Source organism: Stegastes partitus, unplaced genomic scaffold, assembly GCF_000690725.1.
Source record: "Stegastes partitus isolate 25-593 unplaced genomic scaffold, Stegastes_partitus-1.0.2 Scaffold16, whole genome shotgun sequence".
Classification (NCBI taxonomy): Eukaryota; Metazoa; Chordata; class Actinopteri; family Pomacentridae; genus Stegastes; species Stegastes partitus.
Window position 1 is genome coordinate 967,134 of NW_007577747.1, and position 7,570 is coordinate 974,703.

The following is a 7,570-nucleotide window of genomic DNA, read 5'->3' on the forward strand; positions in this document are numbered from 1 at the left end:
ACACGGTCCAGCTGTGGTGTTTCAACACAACCTTGAACTGTGATAACGACTTCCCTGCTGCATTGTGACAGAGCCAAATGTGTTGCACAAGCATTCCTTTGCACGATGTTGCTCTTAGCGGCGATCGAAGAATCTGTAACTGGTCATCTGCAGAGTAAATGGGTAAAACGTGTACAGATTGACCTTTGCAGTGCTTTTAGTACTTTTCTCTTCTGGCTTAATCTTGTTCAGTGGTTTTATAAAGTGCTGTGGCGTTTATGAACTGCATGTAGAGCTCATCTGTCAGACGATGCACTGCAGGTTCTATTTATTGCAAACTGCTGCTGCTGCATCTCCTGTTTGCGTAACACACATTGCTTCCTGTGAATGACCAGACACGTGGTGCAGAACCTTTGAGGAATTTGCTTTAGATAAATCAGTATTCTGAGGAGCTGAGCAGTGTCCCAAAATGCAAACATGCTAGCAGTGCTGTGAGGCTGTAGGATTTGGCTCAAAATATAATTGTTACGTGGATGAAAAATGTTCTCTGTCAGTGTGGTTCTGCAGGAAAGACCATCCTGTTACGTTGGTCAGTTTCAGCCAGCATGACCAGAATAAATGACCATGTTTATGCAGGTGACTTCTTGTGATCATGTAAATTAGTGCAAGTAAAATCTCTCGACTTTTTTGAAAGGAAATCTTGTCATGACAGATTCTCCATAGAGATGGGACTCATCACCCTGGTAACAAAGAAAATGGAGGCTTGTTACAGATATTTAACCCAAACAGGGATCTTTTCCTAAACCTAACATAACATTTTTTGAAAAAAGAAGAAAAAAAAAGAAGAAGAAATCAACTATAGGCAACTTTCCACTGCAGGAACTCAGACAAACGTTAACCGTAACAGCCATGTAATCAGCTCTTTCAGCCTTTCTATTCTCTTTGCGCTGTAGGATTCAACAGCTCTGATTGTGCACAAAAGCATTTAATTGCTGGATGTAACTCCAGTTCTATCAGCTTGTAGGAAATAGAACACCAGAGGTTTGTTATGCTGGACTACATGGTCAGTTTTTTCATTGTTGATGGTGACGTTTTAACTCAGATGCTACTTGACAAAGACATCAAGAAGGTAGAAACATGGCGCTTGTTGTCATCTCCAAGTTAAACCAATCAGTCCTGAGACCCACATGGCAGTTTTCTGAGACCTCTCAGAAGTGTTGTAGGTACTTCTGATCTTCCCTGAAATGGCCGTGAAAGAGGCTCAACAGGGATGATTCCTTTTGGCTCCCTAAAACTCCCTACAGTGTAAAACAGCCTAATGTCTGAAAATAATGGTTCAATATGGAACAGCAAACCTACTTTGGTGGATGAAAGCGCTATGATTGGCCCATCGTCTCTGATTGTGAACTTTTAAAACCATCTAATCTGCAAACACTTGTCATTTAGGTGTCAGCGGTAATCAACCTATTGTCTTGTTTACAGTTAGGTTGTTCTCTGTTCAGTGGCTTGTCTCGGTCATCTCTGTGTCATAATCAGTCTGATGATGGTATTATTCTACGACCGCTCACATAAGAAAACATAAATGGGTGTTGATCAGACTCATGAGCCCCCATGTTTGTTCATGAGTGTTTTTATTCTTGTACAGTCGGGTATAATGTATGTGTTAAACATACAGAAGAAATCAGGAACATGGATTTAGCACTATAAATGGACTTTAACAACTATGAGGAGTCATTTCCTCTGCTCTGCTGACAGCACTATTCTTAAAGAAGAGAGAGAGAAAAGCTCCAGGCTGGATGCTGGGTCAAACAATCAGCCTGCTTGATGAGGACGCCCCGCCCGCCTCACGTTGTACAGCTTTAGGAGATGTGCATGTCATGTTCTATAACCATCTGCGGCTTAGAGATGCAGTAGACACCTTTCTTAGCTGCTCCGCTTATCTAAGTAGAAGCAGAGTTTAGGACATAAATGTGAACAAACTTAATGTTCCAACACAGTCAAAGATGGGGATAAAATAGACACTGAGCTTGTAAGGTTTAGCATCTTAGCATGGTAATGTTCATGGATTACAGTTTCAAAACACAAACCTTGGTAGGTTAGCATTAAGATGAGAATACAGCGGAGACTTGTGGTCTTTTCAGTCGTTAGGTTTGACCTGATGGTTGCACCAGATCAAATGTCAGATCCAGGTCAGAAGAATCTCCTTCTGATTCCAAAGAAATCGGACTGTTGATTCTAGTTTGACTTGTGAGAACATGATGGTATGACATTCAGATTTTTATTTTGAGGCATAAATATTTAGTGTCTGCAAGGACTGCTGATTCGTGAGGTTGTGAATCGCGAAGGTTAATACTACTTGTGAACTGCGGTGGAGGCGTGCTTGTTAAATGTTCTATAAAGCGGAAATCTTTAAACCCTCAGTGAGCTTCTTATTTTATTTTTTATTTTTTTACTCAAGTAACCTGCTCAACAAACAGAGAGATCTGTCCCCGGGGATCCAACAGAATTGACCTCTGAACCGTAAAAATGCAATATGGGAGGAAGGAGACGCCTGCTGCTGGGGTTGCATCAGGCTGAGCTGTTGGGCTTTTATTGATTCTGTTGCATTAAATGAACATTATGCAGTTGTGTAAGAATGACTCTTCATCAACCTTTATGAAACTTCAAAGTAATGCCGCCCAGGAGGGAAAACACATGTCTTTATTTGATATTGTTGGACTATCAGGTATTGCTCTTTCATGCACTTATTACCATAACAGCTAAATTTGGCTCGTTGCCTTTCCTCTTCGTCTCATGAGAGAGAAATTTGGGATTTATTTGTTTTGAAAAACTAAATTGCTTTTACCTGAATTCATCTGTGCAACCCATTTATAAGTAATCATATACATTGATTATTACAAAAGAAATGAGTTTTTTTTCCCTTTTGGATATGGTGTGTTTGATATTTATATTATCTTTATAAATGCTTATTGTTGTCTTGATTGTTTTAAAAACTTTTCAATTCAGAATATAAAGAGAGGAGGTTGTGCTGACATTTTGCATCAGTCTACCTGCCATCAGTCTGCCATTTAAAGGCTGTTGACATCATTGACTGTTTTCCCTTGTGGATGTCTGAAATGAATGTCAATGCAGTGAGTCCTGGGAAATAAATGCATAGAAGTGGTTGCCTGTCAAGTGACAAAGTGGTCTAATAGTTTGTGACAATACCCTCCAATGACAAGGTTACTGATTTTAATCCCAGATATGCAGTGCGGTATCAAACTGGTATCAGTCCTCCGCTCAGTCTAATCCACTGTGATCGTGTTTGGGCCACAGCCTGTCGTTGTTCCTCTGCTCTGACTCAGGCTTTGGTTTTATCGATGCTTTCAGTACTTCTTTCTGCTCTTTCATTGTCAAAAAGAAAAAAAAACAACCTTTCACAATAGAGTGGTATTGAAGAGCTGAGGGAAAGCAGCACAATGGCGTCAGTCATCACCTATATTGGTGCTGTTTAGTGTTGTCATTTGTTCCACAATTCAAAACCCATTGTTCTGCTGCGTTCCCTCACAGGTACAGTACTTAACCCAGCCAGTATGAAAGTGCATGCATTACGGCGGAGCCGATTATTTGGGCGTTAGGTTCGCAGTCAACTGAAACAGCAGAAATTGTGTTGTTAGAATCACCTCTGCCCACCAGACACAGAGACATGTGGGGGTTTTTTAATGATGACTTTGTTAGAACACATATAACCACAGTAATGGAAAACATATAAAACCATTTGATTAATAGAGTTTTAGGGGGAAAAAACACCAAATCTGCAATTGTAGAGTAAAAACTGACTTGTTTTGAGTACCATTAAGACAATAGGTTAACTTTATTTGTTACCCATGGCAACAAAACCATCCCACACAAGGGACCCACTCTAAATGGTAATATAGCATGGTTGGAAAGTCAAGCTGTTTTAAAGCATACATATCTGTTTGGTACTGATTACAGTTAATGTACGTGTCTTTTGTAGTTTTTAATGTTACATGTGCGTTGTTTTATACAATTCCAAATAATGTTTTTGTGAGAGATTTAAGGTAAAACCTGAGCTTGTGGTGCTTCCTCAAAATAACCATATTTCATAAAAGTCCACCGGCACAGTAAACTCAGAGTGATGTCAGAGCTTTATTGTCTAAGACTGGGTTGATTTTTAGTTTTAAAAATGTAGGTTAAAGTTATTGCAAGTTATTCCTTTTCTAATATGCTCATACCAAAAGCTAGTAAGTCATCTGTAATAGTTGATAAAACCTTAATGAAGGATTATTACAATAATCTAAAGTCTGCTTTTATATACAGCATCTGCAACTTGTGTATTAAGTTTTAATAAAATATAAAATGTAATCATTTGTAAATGAAGCTTTCTTCAAAACATCATCATCAATCAGAAGATTGTTAAATCCACATCACTGATTTGGTTATTCAAATGTAAAATGTGACGCCTTCCTGGGTGCAAACTTTTCAGTGATAAATAAAATTGAGAATTTGGATATAATATATATATAGTTTAGTTGGCTAGAAAAATCTGCATAGAGAGTAAATATTTATTATTTCCCTCGAAACAAAGACCTTTGGAGTGGCTTTAGAGAAGCACTTACCCACCACCTGCTCTGTGCAGCTGCTCAGTAGCCAACAGAAGACCACCTAATTGAACTGCAAAGCTCCTGGGTGTGAATATATGCGACTCGCTGAATGAGAAGCAGGACGCCGCTAAAACCAGTGTGTAGGCGAGGCAAAAGATTCCTAGAAGAATAGACTTAAGCAGGATGCAAGAATAGATGGAAGGATAAAGTTCTGCGTAGATCTTTTGACTGAAAGCCAAAGCAAAACAAAGTGACTTCCTCCCCCCAGTGTCCTGTACTATCACCTTCTGGTTAGCTTATGACAGATGTGGCACTTTGGCAATCAATTCCAGGCTGGCGTCCCCCCTGTTTATCTGCAGGCCGGGCATTTGGGTCCCCATTCACAGTATTGATGGTTGGACCAGAGAGGACTCTAATCTCCCTCTATGACACGGCTCTGACGGCTGCTTGTAAATCATCTTCTGTTGTGGGGATCCAGGTCTCACAAAGAGGGGTTTATTCATACACACAGACTATGCATATTTAAGGGACTCGCTGATAAAAAATAAAATAAAATAAATAATAAAATATATATATAGAGGCGATTTAAGAAGTATATATATTACTTACTTAATCTACCTGTGATGTGTTTTCTGCAGCAAGAAGATGCACAGCATCATATTCTGTGACAAATGAGATACTCCTGTAATAAAAACAGGTCAAAGAAACCTCAGATAATAGAAAATAAAGAAAAACTGAGTGGGAAGCACAAGGGGGGAAAAAAACAAACAAACTATAAATCAGTAAATGATTTAACCACAAACTTCTTCTGCATATCTTATATTTAAAATACAATTTCACCAGGATATTTGTGTCACTGCTGTTTTATCTCCTATATCTTATAAAATCCATGTTAACAATGATAGGCACTCCTCTTGTTAAGTTGCTGAACCATTTCTTGTCAAAGGCTTCATCTCAATTCATCAAAAACACACTGCTAAAGGCTTTTTTTCATGCACTAGTCAGGGTTGAGATGTTGGACCTTTTGCTTTCATAACTTTAAGACTAGTGGACAGAATAAATTATTTAGGTAGTTATTATTTTTATTTATTTTAATTTAAATGATCTATTTGTGTTAGCAGATTTCTTTTAAATTCAAAAGTTTCCAATAACAATTAGTTAAATTTTAGAATACATATATTTTTTTTGCCATTTCTCCTCCTACTCTGAGCAGGAAATTTCTACTTTAGCAGCACTGACATGCACCAAACTTTCCAGTTTTATTCTTTTTTTTTCTTTATCTTTTTTTTCTTCCTTTTTTTTTTGCATTCTGAAGGTTTTTACAGAAGGGTTTGTTCATATATTATTCATCGTCTGATTTACAGGACATTTTATTCCTAGAAATACGAAGAAAATGGATTTTCTGATTTATGGAGCGATAGAAAGAGATATCTGAAATCCCCTCCGTAAAAACCTTTGACTCTGATGAATTTTAAAAGTTTTAAAGCTGCCTTAATCCAATGTTCAGATTTCTTTTCTGCAAATAGCTGCAGATAATAGATAGATTATACCTCATTTGCGTGATCAAACATAAAATTTCAGAGACCTATAATACAAAAAAAGTATTGTGGTAATGTGATCAATGAACCGTGGATGTTTCACGGTGATATCTAAAGCATTAGGTACAATTTTCACCCTAATTTGTCTTGCCTTAAAAAAGGTGAATCTTCCTTTTATGACCATTCATTTCTGCCTTTGCCTCTCACTTTGCCATCCGTCTTCATCTTCAGAGGATTTAATTTCTGTGTTTTGCCCCTCCTTTCACCTCACCGTCTTTTCCCGACTCGCAGGAAGTGTATCTTAGGTCTTAGAGCGCAGCGCCACTTAAGCACGATAAGTGGACTTGAATGCCGTGCCACAAGCCAACCCGCTGTCAGCTCTGGCTTGAGGGCTGCTGAGGGGACATTGGACAGCCTGACAAGTAAATAAGCCACTTGGGAACTTCTGGAGTGCCTCCCTTGAGACGCAGAGGGTGAGGAAACAAAGAGAAAAGGGCAAAGGGAGCAAGCTTAATGGAAACACTATATTCTGCCACTTAGGAGACCCCGTAGCCTCACTGAAAAACCCTATCATTACCACCTCATTAGCTGGAAAAGTGAAGGATTTTACGTATTCTTACACCAGGAAGCATTGTCTTCAACCAGGAGACTTTTTAAAATGAAACTTTATCGGGAGGCGGGACTGCTTGTCCGCACATGCCCCCATCAAGCTCTAACCTGATTGTTCTGTGCGTTCGGAAAATCATTATCTCGACTCCAATTCAGCACATCCTCAGTGCAAGAAAGGTCCCTCCTTCTGGCAGATGAGAGCTCTCTTGTCATATTCACTTCACCGCTGCGTGTTACTCCGGGTCACGAGCTTTGTGGGCAATGAAAGGAAATGAATTATTGAAACCTCACGTAGACAGCCCGACTTTGTAGTCCAGTTAAATGGCAGGTTTATGAGCTCGTTCACTTTGAATCATCATCGTCTCAGAGTACACCAACTGCACAGACTCAGTGCCAGAACAATGCCTTTTGATAATGTTCTGACTGGGACTGTTTGCTTTATATTAACAATGCAGTGGCGCGAGATCGCAACAGTGTGCAGATGTCATAAAGCACACATTCCCAGTGCATTACGTGACTAAGAATGCTTGCTAAGTAGGTAGTAAGCTACCTCTAGCTGTTTAAGTTGGAGTTTGCATACACTATTTAACTTAGTGTGTGTGCTATTGACTGTCTGCGCCACACCGGTTGGACATTTTTTCAATTCAATTCAATTTTATTTGTATAGCGCATATTTACAACAACAAGTCATCTTATAGCGCTTCACAAAGGCAGAGACAGAAACACCCAACAATCCAAAACATTTGGTTCCCTATAAGCTTCAGCAGTCCGCAAGCAGGAACTGAAAACCCCCACAGGGGAAAAAAAACCTCAGACAGAACCAGGCTCAGGGAGGGACGG